Source organism: Triturus cristatus, chromosome 7 (genome assembly GCF_964204655.1).
Source record: "Triturus cristatus chromosome 7, aTriCri1.1, whole genome shotgun sequence".
Taxonomy (NCBI): Eukaryota; Metazoa; Chordata; class Amphibia; order Caudata; family Salamandridae; genus Triturus; species Triturus cristatus.
This window is the reverse complement of record NC_140590.1, coordinates 1085451498-1085466810: the sequence shown is the minus strand read 5'-3', so window position 1 is coordinate 1085466810 and position 15313 is coordinate 1085451498.

Sequence of the window (15313 nt, the reverse complement as noted above, 5' to 3'; positions counted from 1 at the left end):
GTACTCACTGGAGTGGGAATAGTAATTTTTACTCCTATGCTATCCAGTGGTTTCCCTACTGTTGCATTCTCTGTAGCTGGAATAGTAATTTTTTTCCACACCGCAATCCAACACTTTCCCTACTGTTGCACTCTCTGGAGTGGGAATATTAATTTGTACACCCAAGCTATCCAACGCTTTCCCTACTATTGCACTCTCTGGAGTGGGAATAGTAATTTTTACCCCTACGCTATCCAATGCTTTCCCTACTATTGCACTCCCTGGAGTGGGAATAGTAATTTTTACTCCTAAGCTATCCAGCGTTTTCAATACTATTGCACTCCCTGGAGTGGGAATAGTAATTTTTACTCCTAAGCTATCCAACGCTTTCCCTACTATTGCACTCCCTGGAGTGGGAATAGTAATTTTTACCCCTACGCTATCCAACGCTTTCCCTACTGTTGGACTCACTGCAGTGGGAATAGTAATTTTTGACCCCTATGCTATCCAACGCTTTCCCTACTGTTGGACTCACTGGAGTGGGAATAGTAATTTTTACCCCTACGCTATCCAACACTTTCCCTACTGTTGCACTCTCTGGAGTGGGAATAGTAATTTTTACCCGTACGCTATCCAACGCTTTCCCTACTATTGTACTCTATGGAGTTGGAATAGTAATTTTTACCCCTATGCTATCCAGCGCTTTCACTACTGTTGCACTCTCTGGAGTGGGAATAGTAATTTTTACCCCTACGCTATCCAGCGCTTTCCCTACTGTTTCACTTACTGGAGTGGGAATAGTAATTTGTACCCCTACGCTATCCAGCGTTTTCACTACTGTTGCACTCTCTGGAGTGGGAATAGTAATTTTTACTCCTAAGTTATCCAGCGTTTTAACTACTGTTGCACTCACTGGAGTGGGAATAGTAATTTTTACCCCTACGCTATCCAACGCTTTCCCTACTGTTGGACTCACTGGAGTGGGAATAGTAATTTTTACCCCTATGCTATCCAGTGGTTTCCCTACTGTTGCATTCTCTGTAGTTGGAATAGTAATTTTTTTCCCTACGCTATCCAACACTTTCCCTACTGTTGCACTCTCTGGAGTGGGAATAGTAATTTTTACCCTTACGCTATCCAACGCTTTCCCTACTATTACACTCTCTGGAGTTAGGATAGTAATTTTTACCCCTACGCTATCCAACGCTTTCCCTACTGTTGCACTCTTTGGAGTTGGAATAGTAATTTTTACCCCTACGCTATCCAACGTTTTCCCTACTGTTGTACTCTCTGGAGTGGGAATAGTAATTTTTACCCTTACGCTATCCAACACTTTCCCTACTATTGCACTCTCTGGAGTTGGAATAGTAATTTTAACCCTACGCTATCCAACGCTTTCCCTACTGTTGCACTCTTTGGAGTTGGAATAGTAATTTTTACCCATACGCTATCCAACATTTTCCTTACTGTTGTTTTTGTTGGAGTTGGACTAGTAGTTTTATTGTGTCTCATATTTAATATGTTTTGTATTATTTTAGCTATTGTAATATATCATTAATAATAAAAATTATTTACATTAAAAATATTGATTATTATTTGCTATATGTAATTATTAAATATTTATTGAAATTATTGTTTTATGTGTATAGATGTATTGGTAATTTTTAAAAACATTTAATAATTTATACGTTACAGAAATTATTATTGAAATTAATTATTAAGTAAGTATATATAATATATATTATATGTATATGTTTAATTAAAGTTTTATTAAATTATATATATTAATTATACATTTTAAATATTATACAATATATTTAATTATGTTTATTTTATTTCTAAGTATTATTTGGTTTATTTTACATATATTTTTAAAGTAAAAAAAACGATATTTTTAATAACGATATTTTTGACATCGATATTTAATTTTCGATATTTTTGCACTTACCATGTTGTAGATAGGATGTCGATATTCTTGACATCGATATTTGTGTTGCGATATATTTGTAGGTCGATTTTCTGTCTGTCGAAATTATGTCATACAACCAGTACATGTACTGCAGTCAATCGCCCCCAACACGTGTGGGAAGCCTACTATTGCTTTGTTCCCTTGCTTGGTCTCCAGCTGTTCCTGCGCAGTGTGGGAGAAGTGAAGGTGCGGGTGTCATGGTGATACAAACCGTGATGCTTACAGGTATGATAAATCCTGCCTAATGAGACTGTAACCAAAGTTCGTGTGGTCCTAACCTTCCTTTCTTTCCTACGAAGGTTACGACTACACGGATTTCTGTTACAGTCTTTTTTTGCAGGATTCATCATACCTGTAAGCATTCCGGTTTGTCCAAGTGCAAAACACTCTACTAGATTACGTTTGTGAATATACGGACGCTTGTCCATTGTCACCATTTATTCAACAGGTTTCTGAATACGGACTGTCGAAATTTGGAGCTGTGTTGGGGAGTTCCAGGTCCATATGCAGTTAATTGGATCCACAAGTTGCCCTGATGAAGTTGCCCATTGGGGATGGAACGCGTTGGCTGATGTTTTCGTGTTGTTAATTTATGTTTTTGTAATAAAGAACTGTTTTTCCACTACTGTTGACTACTGGACTTCATGACCTGGCGCACACCCATTTCAGTAACGACAATCTAGGAACTGGAGAACAGAGGCGCCAGGCAACGGCTGGGGTTGGGGTTGGTTTCGCAGGAACACTACGAATTGAGACTAGCGTGTGGTACAGGTACAGGGGGCCGCTGTTGCTTTTGTGAACATGCATCCAAGACATGTGTAAGGAAGTTTGATAGGGCTGGCTGTGAGACTCCTCCGGCTCTGGCAGTTGTTGGCTGGAAGGTACCAGAGGCCAACAAGTGCAGCACAGCCAGCAGCTTTGTCTGCGGAGGAATGTTGGTTGTCCGCTGTGTTGGTACCGTCAGCCTGTGGGCAATGTGGGTCAGGATGTGGAGGATGGTTGTCCTTTTGGGCCTGTAGTGGGCAATGACATCCTCTGACATTGAGTCTCTGAGGCTGGTGCGTTTTTGGAAGGTCCGCTGTCTTGTTCTGCGCTGCCTCGGTGGTAGTCCAGGGGGGGTCCTGGGGGTTGGGTGGGTCCTGGGGGTGGGGGTGGTCCTAGGGGTGGTGGCGGTTGGTGTTGGGGACCTCTTGGGTCTCCGAGCTACATGATCAGTGTCTCTATGACATGTGTTGGTCTTCAGATGTGGCTCTGGGCTGGGCTCCCTTTCATACTGCAGGTAGTCATCCTGCTTTACACCAATAAAAGGCAGGTGTTAAATCCCTGCTGCTAATGAACTGGCTGGTCGTTGAGAATATCGCGAAGTGGTATTTTCGTGTGATTTTGCACGGGAACGCCTACTCTGCATATCATTAGCGTTAGTTGTCTCTCTCATCCATGGCGATGTTTTTTGCGGAAGCTATCGCTGGAAAACTGGCGATATCAGCAATTTGCAACAGCTTGAGAATGGAGCGATAATTCTTTCGCCACTTTTGCTGTGCTAAAGTGCCGATAACTTGGCGATACGTCTTTGAGAATATGCCCCTATATATTTGTATTTTCTGCCTCTGTGTCTCGTGTTATTGATATTGTTCCTACTTTGTAAAGCGCTATGTTGCTTTGAACACTAGTGCTAAGATGCCATGTGCCTTCACACCATGGGTGAATCTATAATTCTACTTTCCTTTCCCTGGCAACTCCCTTTCATATCTACCTCAGGACTTTCTGCGCTCATGAATACTACTGTCTTTCTGACTCTTATTTTATACAATTGTTGCTGTGTATTTTTATTGGCACCGTTTGCATTTTTACCATTACTATATATATTTTCATGTACCCTTTATGTACCACATGTTATTATTGTTATGCTTCTTTTTCCATGACTATATATATCTCTATGCACCAGTTCTGCATCTTATGTTATTTTTGTGTTCACTATGTAAAGCGCGCTGATACCTTCGGGTCAAGTTTGCAATATATAAAACTCACGAATAAATAAAGTATCCCAGGGGTTGCAAAATACATGGACATGCCCATTTTGCCCTGGGACAGTATATATTATAACCCCTGGTGTGTATGTATGTTGTGGATGGCTATAAAATCTCAGTAACTTGACGAGCAGCCGTGGTGAATATGTATTCCAAGAGAAAGACTGCTGTCTACTGACTCAAAGTCAGAGCTCTGTGTGGATCTCTTTATCCCTTTCCCAACCAATCTAAAAATATTACTACTTATTATACATGCCTGAAAATCTACTTGGAATTGACAGTATGACAAAATGAAAGTAGGTGGAAAGTGAAAATTAAGAAAGATGCTCTTACATCTTTTGTGAACTAACCAGGATATGTCAAATTCTGCTCTTAGATTATTTGTTTTTGGTGTAAAACGGAGGACTTTTTAGTCGATTTGGCTTAATTTGGCCACCCGTCTTTACAACGTTTTTTAATGGGGGAACTCCCAATAAAAGTGGGCATTCAAGAGGATTGGCCTCTCAAACATGTGATCAAAGAGTATGACAAAAGAGTACTTTATGAACAAGGTGGCCAATTTTCAGGTCGGAGCCAGCGAAAACCTTTTGGCTTTACTAAAATTATATGTGCATATTATGCTTACTTAACGGAGCATTCAGCCACCTCTCTTCATCTACTGGTTACTGCAAACTGCCATTTCACAAGGTACACAAGAAAGCTGTTCCCTTCAGTGCCCGGGAGTATTTTGGCAATGTGTGCTTTTCAGAAAAAATAAATTGCCTTTAGTCAATGTTTTTTTAGATTGACAAGTGCCTGGCAGCTTCCCGAACAATAAGGCTTTGCAAAACCCACAATAAAACTAAACAAGAAATGTCAAAAGGCTGGCAGCCAACGACAGACCTAGTAGGTTTGCTATTGCTTGGAAGAAATTGTCCCCTACTTGACTTCAGAGAGCGTAAGAGTTGTTGTTTTGGTCTACCCCTCCAGTAATAACTCAGTTCAAACTATATAAAACCCCCTTGGGTTGTGTGTTCCTTACAGATCCGTTAAAAGCAAAAAATAACTAAGCTACCGAGCAGTGAGCCAATGCAGAGCTAGTTTGATCATTAAAAACAATTAGACATGATCAATTTGTAATAATGCTGCTCTCTGATGGCCAGTAACAGAACATGTCCCAAGTCTTTTTAGAAAGCCTAGGGCCAATATTGGGTTCATTTTGTTAGGTCTCGCCTACGCAGTGCACATGCGCTGCCTAGGAGGAGACCTCTAGTAATCGATTCCCTTTTTCTGCCAAAAACGTGAAAGCTTTGAATTGCTTTCAATGGCAACGCATGCACGTTTGGCGATTCCCTAGCGGGAGCGAGCTTAGTAACCATCTGTTTGTAATTAACAGATGGTTCCTGCTCGCTCCCGCAAGGGAAACAGGCGCAGGCATATGTTAACATGTGTTTGTATATAATGCTGATATTTACCTGTCTGAGCTCTGTTCTAAGTGCCTGCTTAATTTGCTTAAACGCGACAGGCATCAAAGTATGAGTGCATGATGATCAGTTAAATAAATGTGGATATATAATATTTTCCATCTCATTTTATTCTGAAAGCATGAAATAAATATGGATAAATTCCAATAAAATGGCCAAAATATAAATATGGATAAATACAGACGGAAATGTTTTAAAAATTAATACCATAAAACCTGGAGCCAAATTTATGATCCAAGGTTCTGAATTGCAGCACTTTCTAATCTTTACCTTACATACACATTTGTAAAAAAAAAAAAAGACAAACGCATTGAATGGTTGTTAGAGTTGGCTTTTTCATCAGGTTTACCCCCAGACTTTTTGATTTATGGCTTCCTATTTTTCACCCTATTTTTGTTGGTTTTAGGACTCTGGCACATTACTACTGCTAATCAGTGCTAAAGTGCATATGCTCTCCATTAAAAGTTTTATGGAGTGGTGTTTCCGTGATTGATTTACCTTTACGTTCCTAGTAAAGTGCACTGAGAGTGCCAAGGCCTGTACATCAAATGCTGCTAGTGGGGCTGAAGCACTAATTGTGCCACCCACACATGTCGCCTTTCAAAGGGTTTTCAGACAAGCTCCTGCAGAATCTGCACACAGCTTTAAGTGTCACGTCGACCTGGCAAGTGCATCCACTTGCCAGGCCCTAACCTTCCCTTTTCTTACATGTAAGACACCCCTAAGCTACGCCCAAAGTAGCCCCATGGGTAGGGTGCATTGCATGTGAAAGGTAGGACATGTACTGAGGTGTGTGACATGTCCTGATAGTGAAATACAGTGTATTTCGTTTTTCCCTATCGAAAGGCTATCTGTCCCATAGTTATAAATATAACTTCCCATTGGAACAAAATAGAAAGATTTGGTTTTGTACGCCTGAACTCAGAATATAAAAATACATCTTTTAGTAAAGATGATTTTTATTTTGTGTGTTTGAAAATACCCCTTTTAGCAAGTGGGTATTTTCTTGCTTAGCCATCCTGTGTGCCTCTGCTGGTTTGTGGATTGACTGTCTGGCTTAGGAGTGACAGGGGCTGGGGATGTGCATTCTCTTGTAGTGAGGACATGGGATTAACTGCGGACATTGCTAAGTTAACATCAGTTAGTACATGCTTTGCCGCCATTCTGCCGCTCTTTGCACACAACACTACATGGCTCTGTTCTCGTAAATAATCTGCTTGTGCTTTTTCACTTGAGAACTTTCTGCCTTTCACACATCTAGCTGTACATTGTGTTCTTCGTCTGCACAGCGTCTTCAAGGTCGAAAAACAATGTATACTGTTGATTCACTTTGGTCAGTGCCACGCCCATAGACATAACATGAAACACAGCTGCACTACTGAAACTCAGGTGTTTTTAATATGGCATTACATGCATGAGAGGTTACTTGGAGAAAACCTTTCCAACAAAGAGCTGTGTTTATCCTGAGATGTAATTCATTGCATCTAAACTTGGAGGGATGGGGTCCCCCTGACAATATATATAATTATAATAAACTAGCTCTTAGCACGGGGAGGGTGGTAAGGCGCTGTAGTCCTGTTTCCACTGTCATTATAATATGACTTCCCCTTTTGTGCATTATGGAATTGTAACAATGCTGATTATATTGTTCTTATGCATTTTGCTGCTAGTATTGGCTCGTGTACTGCATTATATAGCACGTTGGTTAAAATAAACATTTTAAACTATACCGTGTCTCTGTTTACTCACGTTGTGGACAAGTATGAGTGTTTGAGCGAAAGAGTGTTCTTGTTTCCCACTACTCCTGAGAGGAACAAAGTTGCATGTTCTAGGTTGTCTAATCATTGGTATCTTCACTGTAGTACGGAGAACGAATGAGACGTAGTCGGATTGGGGTTCTAGGTACTAAGGTGGGTTTTTTGGTACACCACAATTCACCGAGGTCCTGGTTTCCTGCGCATAGTTCTGTGTATGTGCAGAATCCCTGCAACATGGCATACCTAACGTTTGTTCTGGTACTTATTTATGAGGCACTTTAGTAGTACTTATGCTTGTCCAAAATACCCTCGCTTCTGTTTTCCGGAAAACATCTGTGACAGCATAACCTACCTATATTTACGGGTTTTTTAGGTTTTTCAAGCTTGATATTGTTAGAAGGTTTTAATATTCTTTTGAATTGCTACCCTTTTGCGCTGCCATGCATTAAGTTGTTCTTAATCCTTATTGCTATTGTTGATATTGCGGCTCTTAGCCGCTCACCACTCCGTTGTCATTTGACCACAAATGGAGTGCCTGACGCCGGTAGTAGTAGTAGGTAACTTTATTCGGTTATAAGGTACAATAACCATCAAAGTACAATATTAAACATTGCATTCATAGACAGCACAGTGGTGATTTGCAATTCACATTATCATTAATGTTCGGTATCTAGAAAAACATTTTTAAGAAATATAATGACAGATACAGTAACAAATTCATTCTCTAAAAATTGCAATGCTAAAAGAGCCGGACGGCAGCGTCTCAAACCGAAGCTCTTTAAAACTGGAACAATCCATCTCTTTCTTGGTACATCATAATATTTACAAAAGAACATAATATGAATAGTGGATTGTAGTGAAATGTCATCGCAAGGACATTTACACAGGTCTCTAGACCAGTCGTTCATCGCTGGAAAACTTAGGAGTCTAAATAAAAAATGAAGTCTAAAACGGGTCAACAGAAGACGATCAAATTTGTAGAGAGTTAAAGATAAATATAAATGGATAGTGGGTGTCGGCAGGGTTAAATAGTGGGCTTGGACCGTAGGTCTTCTCAGCTCAATAGCTCTTCTCTTTTCACCCAAATAGTTCATACAACAGGCCTTAAGATCTTTCCTGGATACAATACGCATTGAGCTGGGGTCTGTGTAGTATTCGGGATGACCTATGTCTACCAAGAACCTTTTAACGTACTCCTGACGCCGGTATCGCTCTTATTTTTGTGGTTAGTGGTGATCCAGCTTACCACTTTGAGGTGTTTTACTCTTGGGTAACCTTTCCGGCAGTGAACGGAGATGATAACTTGTTCCATTTTTAAACTCACACTGCAACACCTAACGTATATCGGCCTTATAGAAGTCTTGAAGTTCCGATTTCGGCATGGCAACACCGTATTTGGCTTAATGGTGCCGTACCCCACACAGTGACTCCGGTCCGTTTAGGCCCTTTATCGATTCCAGGGGCCACTTGGACAGTTTTGGCCGGGTACACACCACATCCACGTTATCTAGCAGGCCCAGTAGACGAACAGCGTGTCTTGCACACCTACTTAATCGAGGTGTATAGGGCTCTAGTACAATTCGTTTCCCGCAATCTTCACGTGGGAGCACCTGGGGTTGTGGCGCAACCAGCTGGACCTTGTGGACTGATTATTAGTCCCATCATGGTTAATTCGATTATGGGCAAGCGTCCACAGAATAAGGATGATTTTCCTTACTGGCTTGCTGAGAAATTTGGCCAGCTGGAAGCGGTATTTCCGAATACCACTCCTGTGGAAAAACAGAGAATCTTGACAATTAGTTCGCAGAAAGACTTAATACCAGAAGTAACTGCTAGAAATGGGGGTCTCTAGTTGGCATTGGCTGGACACTGTCCAAGTAGGGACACTTCTTCCTAAGTCAGAGTATGCGGGCTACACCCTTTGATAACCCCTACTCAACCCTGTGGTACCGTAGTACGAGCAGCTAGGCTTATCTCAGAGGCAGTGTGTGAAGCATTTATGACCATACACAGTAACACAGTGAAGAACACTACAAAGGGACACCACACAAGTAGTTATAAAAAAATAAGTATCTTTATATATAGACTTAGCACAAGACCAATAACAGTAAAAATCCACAATACTAGGAAAGTGGGGTTACTCTTAAAATGCTGCACAAATGTTCAAAGTGTGCAAAGAGGAGTTCAGTTCAAGGCAGTGGTCTCTGCGACCCTTTTACTCACAAACTATATGGATTCTGTAGCAAAGCAACCAAAATGTCGCTAAGGAGTTGTAGCGATGATTTTCCTCACGTGTGACCAACGATGCGTTAAATCCTTGCCACAAGTGAGGATGATGCGCTGATCTGTGGGCAGGACAAAGCGACAAACTTCTCCACGCTAAGCCGGCGATGCGTTGAAATCCTTGCCGCGAAGGGAGGATGATGCGCCGAGCCTGTTGCGTGTGGGAACTTGTTGCGATGAAAAGAAATGGCGCCCCGTGAGGGAGCGATGATCCTGATGCGATGCGATGAAAATGGCGAACGCTCGGCGTCCGCGCAGCGATGTCGTGAAGCAATGAACTTGATGCGATGATCTTTGGTTAGAGAGCACTTGGAGGCCCGCAAACATGCGATGCGATAATCTTCGGGTTAGTGAGCATTTGACAGCCCGCAAATGTGTGATGCGATGATCTCCAGTAGAGAGCACTCAGCGGCAGCAGCGCAATCATTTTCCTTACGCTCTTCAGCTGCGGCGGCTCGCTAACGGGCGTTAGCGACGATTTTCAGCACTCTCTTCTCCACAGTAGAACTAGAGGCCCTGGAACTCACAGGAGCCTCACCTGCAGATAGAAATCCTTGCTGGGGGGAAACAGGAGGATGGTGGTGGAGTCTGATGTGCCTGAGACTCCAGCAGGAGGCTAGCTCTCTTCTAGCCCCAGGGGTGATTGCTGTAGCAAAAATAAAAGTTCCTTCAAAGTCCTTTTCCCCTTCTTCCAAGTCCAGTAATAGCCACTGCAGGCCAGTCCAAGAAACAGCACACTAGCACAAGGACAGTCCTCTTCTGCAGATTCCTTCAGTTACACGGACAGAGATTCTTCTTGTTGTCCAGGAGCAATACAATTTGTAGGGGTTTCAGCACAGATATTTATAACCCAAAAGTCTTTGTTCTCAGAAGCTACAAGTCACTCAACCTAGCCAGAACCAGTTCTGCCCAGCCCTGGAGCACTTTGTTTGCAAGGCTGCATCCTTCCTTTCAGAAAGAGGGGGTCTGCCATCAGACGCACAGTGGGAGGTGGAGCTAGCATTCACCTTGCCAGGCACAGCCCTATTCAGGTCCAGGAGCTTCCCCTCCCCATACTCCAATGCAGATCTCTCTATTCAACCCAGGTCTGACTCAGTCTGCCCTGTCCCTCCAAAACCAGACAGCCAATACACATAACAGCAGAGCACACTGGAAGGCTTAGCCAAGACAATACCTACTTTCTAAAAGTGGTATTTTCAAACACAGAATATAAAAATAAACTTCACTAAAAGATGTATTTTAATATTCTGAGCTCAGGCATACTAAATTCCTTTTTACTACCATGTTCTTTGGGTCAGTTAGGACTATAGAATGTAATAGCCAAACCTCCCATTCTGGCCTATGGAGAACAGGTAGCCTTACAGTAGTGAAAAACGAAATTGGGTGTAATTCACTACCAGGACATACTACACACATCAGAGCATGTCCTACCTTACACATACAATGCACCCTACCATAGGGGTGGCTTACATGATGCGAAGGGAAGGTTCAGGGGCTGGGAAGTGGGTGCACTTCACAGCCAAGATGGCAGTTCTAGACTGCACACAGACACTGCAGTGGCATGTCTGAGACACACTTTACAAGCTGCTTCTGTGGGTGGCGCAAACCAGTGCTGCAGGCCCACCAGCAGCATTTGGTTTACCAGCCCTAGGCACACACCTGCCACACTACTAGGGACTAACAGGTAAACCAAATAAGCCAATCATGGATATACCAATTCACATGTCATATTTACACACGGAGCATTCTTGCTGTGGCACAGAATGGCAGTGGCACAGCGCCCAGAGCATCTATTACCAGCAAAAACAGAGGAGACAACAGCAAAAAATGGAAGGGAGACCCATGCCAATGGTGCCAGGTCTAACATGCATCCCCTCCATCTGAAATGTGGGGAGAACTACCCATCCCCTTGGAATTTCTCATCACTAAGGCTGAAAAATCTGGAAAGACCATCAGCATTGGCGTGTTCTGTACCAGGGCGATGTTCCACCATGAAGGACATACCCTGTAGGGAAATGGACCACCTCAACAACTTGGGATTCTCACCCCTCATCTGCATCAACCATCTTAGGGGCCTGTGGTCTGTCTGAACCCGGAAGTTAGTCCCAAACAGGTATTGTCTCATCTTCTTCAGTGCCCAGACCACAGCAAATGCCTCACGCTCAATTGCACTCCACCTATTTTCCCGTGGAAGTAGCCTCCTACTGATGAAGGCTACAGGTTGGTCTAGTCCCTCCTCATTCATCTGTGACAGAACAGCCCCCACCCCATGCTCTGAAGTGTCTGTACAATAAATTGCTTAGCAAAATTGGGCTCCTGGAGTACGGGTGCCTTACACATGGCTGTCTTGAGGGCATGAAAAGCTTTCTGACAGATGTTAGTCCAGTTCACAATCTTTGGCCTCTTCTTGGAAGTCAGCTCAGTCAAGGGTGCAACAATGTTGCCATAGCCCTTGACAAACCTCCTGTAGTAACCCGTGAGTCCTAAGAAGGCCCTCACCTGGGTCTGGGTCCTTGGGGGCTCCCAAGCCAGGATGGTTTCAATCTTCGGCTGCAGGGGTGCCACCTGGCCACTCCCCACCTGGTGTCCCAAGTGCACCACAGAACCCTGCCTAATCTGGCCCTTACTGGCCTTGATTGTGAGGCCTGCTATGCGCAGCGCCATCAACACTTCCCAGAGGTGGCGCAAGTGGTCCTCCCAGGAGGAACTAAACACTGCAATGTCATCCAGTTAGGCGGCACTGAAATCCTCCAGCCCATCCAACACTTGGTTGACCAACCTCTGAAAGGTGGCAGGGGCATTCTTCATCCCAAAGGGCATCAAACGGAACTGGTAGTGCCCACCTGGTATGGAGAATGCTTACCTCTCCTTTGCCCCATCAGTTAAGGCGATCTGCCAGTACCTAGAAGTTAGATCAAACGTGCTGAGGTACCGGGCAGCCCCTAACTGATCTATGAGCTCATCAGCTCTGGGGATGGGGTGCGCGTGTTGCAGCGTGGAATACAAAATCCCTCTCTTCGTCGCAGACCAAAGATTTCACAAACACACTCAATCACTAGATTCTCTGGTGGGGTCCATAACACCAACATTCATTCTCTATCAGTCTGTTTTCTAGAGAGGTGATTGTTCCATCCGCTGAAATGAAAGGAAATACCCTTTTGACCCTAATGAGCAATAAATCCTCCTAACCTTCTTTAACTCATTTCATCCTAGATTCTACCTTTGGTATTCCTCTCATAAATTGGTCGTGGATCAGCTAGTTGCTGGTTTAAATGATTTTCTAACCCTCTATTCTCTTTGCATTAATACATTTTCATAAATAAACAATCCAACTCACTTCTGTAATGAATCAAATCAATCTTTATCTAATTAATGCAAGTAAAGTCATTAGTTATTTAAGCAGCTGGCCATCATATTTACCTATTCTGGCTAATTGTCGTCCTCTAAGTCAAATGCAGTCGTTCCATCACTCTATGCCCATTAAATGTAATAGTTCAGTTCATCAGGAAATTGATCATCTGATCAGTCCGTCAAAGATTCAGGGAAACAGCTGTCCTGCAGTATCACCGTCCTCTCCGTCAGCATAACGTCAGGAAAATAGAAAAGCGCGAGTACCAACCTCTCTATTCTATGACATTTTATAATAAAATCAGTGATGAAAAGTAACAACTATTGATTTCCATGTCTTCTGATTGGACAGTCCAGAATGGCATGACAGGGTTCCCACAAAGTAATGTCTCTTAGGTCATGACTTCCGCTTATTCCGGTTTCAAGAGTCACTTTATTGTTCTTTGGGAGAATTGTCTTGTGTCCCAGGATGTCCTTGGTGGGTACAGTCTGGTTAGGGTCACGCCGAGGCCACTGTTGCTGGCGTTAGCGCAGGCGCACTTCACCCAGAACCTCATGAAGCAGCTCATGTCACGTCAAATACAGAGGGCGGCTATTTTCGATATGCCTGAATGGTCAACTTAAGCAAAGGAACACAAAAACGTAATTAATACATAGAAAAGTCTAATAAAATGTTATTCCATCGCTAATACCCATATGTGTGTGTATTTATCTAGCAAAAAGCAACACTCAATGCGGGCTATACTCACTTTATATAGCACAAATCACAAAGACATCACCAAAGCAACACATAACATGCAAAATTCTAATGATCTATTATTAGTATGCGTACATATTTTAGTTTACGTATTAATTAGGCCATGCAAATGCAAATCCCACGTGTATTTCATGTATTAGTAAGGTTGGTAAATATTCACAGCAAATCAATTAGTACAATTACCATTAGTCAATTATTCTGATTAATGTACACATGCAGAATGGAGAGGGTATACAATTTTTTTTGAATTACCCGCTCCAGCAATCCCCCCTTTGGTGATTTTTTCACCACAACAACACAAATGTTTTGTTATTTTCCCTCTGGAAATGTGTTCTTGCTCTTATTCATAATTCAGTTTCCCCAAATTCTTCTCTTTTTGCTGATTTATACATACTCTCTTTCCACTCTTCTAATGTTATCTCCTCCAAATCTCTTTCTTGATCCTTGTCTTTTCTTTTTAATTTTTCTAATTTTATTATTTTCTTATTTTTCTTGTTTTTACAACACATACAACCTAATCTTAATACTAATATTACAAAAATCACACATGTTAGTGGAAATAATATTTTACCTATAACTCTACTACCTATCTTAACTAAGACATTTTTAATAGCTGATATCTTCTTTCCAATTCTTTCCCAAACACTTTCAACCTCCAGTGGTAAAATTTCATCATGCAATTGAGTAATATTTCTAATGTAAACTTTCAAATCTTTACTTTCATCTGAAATGTAAGTGCAACAATGTTGATCTTTCAACATTCCACAGACTCCACCCTCTTTTGCTAAAAGTATGTCAAGGGCAAGTCGATTTTGCATCACCATAGCACGCATGGCAACCATTTCAGTATTTACCAATAAGAATCCTCAAGCGGTGCTTGTTGACAAGCGATCCACTACTGTTGATAATTTTCTAATTTTGTTTGCATTCAGAGATATTCCCACTGCTGGTATCAATGCTCCAAAAATATCTCCTACAATTTCTGTCCAAGATTCTCTCTTTCTACGCACTATATGATTGCTTAAACTATGTACACCATCTTCTCCTCTATCCATATGGAAGATTTTTGGAAATACCAGACCTACATAACATGTGCCATACCAATGGCCTGGCAAACGATAATATGCCTTGTTCCCACAGATAAAATATAGTCCAGGGAAAACTGGATCTCTTCCACCTTTAAATCCCCATCCACCCATGATTCGGTATGTATCATGGCACTCACTATTACCTAAAAAGTAATTGTCATATTCAGTTTGATTACTTCTTATACAAAATTTCCCTTTCTGTGGCCAATCTAGAGCTATTGGTAGAGTAGATTCTCCCTTCATCAAATGTTTTTCCCTTTCTATATCCCAAGCTGTTTTCTCCACCCTTCCTTCTGATGCCTTTCTTTGCATTTTATGTCTTCTTTCCTCAACCATATCCAAAAATGCCTTTTCCTCTTTCTGCAAACTGCAAGTCAAATTGTTTCTAAAAATAGATTCTAATGTTAGTTCATTAGTTTCTAAGAAAAATTCACCTAATACTTTAGCAGGTTTTACCCTATTTAATTTATTATTAGCAGGTACTTGGGCAAAAATGTTATCTATATCTGAAAAATAGTACTCCAATCTCCCTGTCTGATAAAACAAACTAGCTATTACACTACATGGTATTCCATATGTGGCTGGAAGGTGATGATAAGTCACTCCCTCTGCAACTGAGGCAGATAACTGCATGCAGACGTA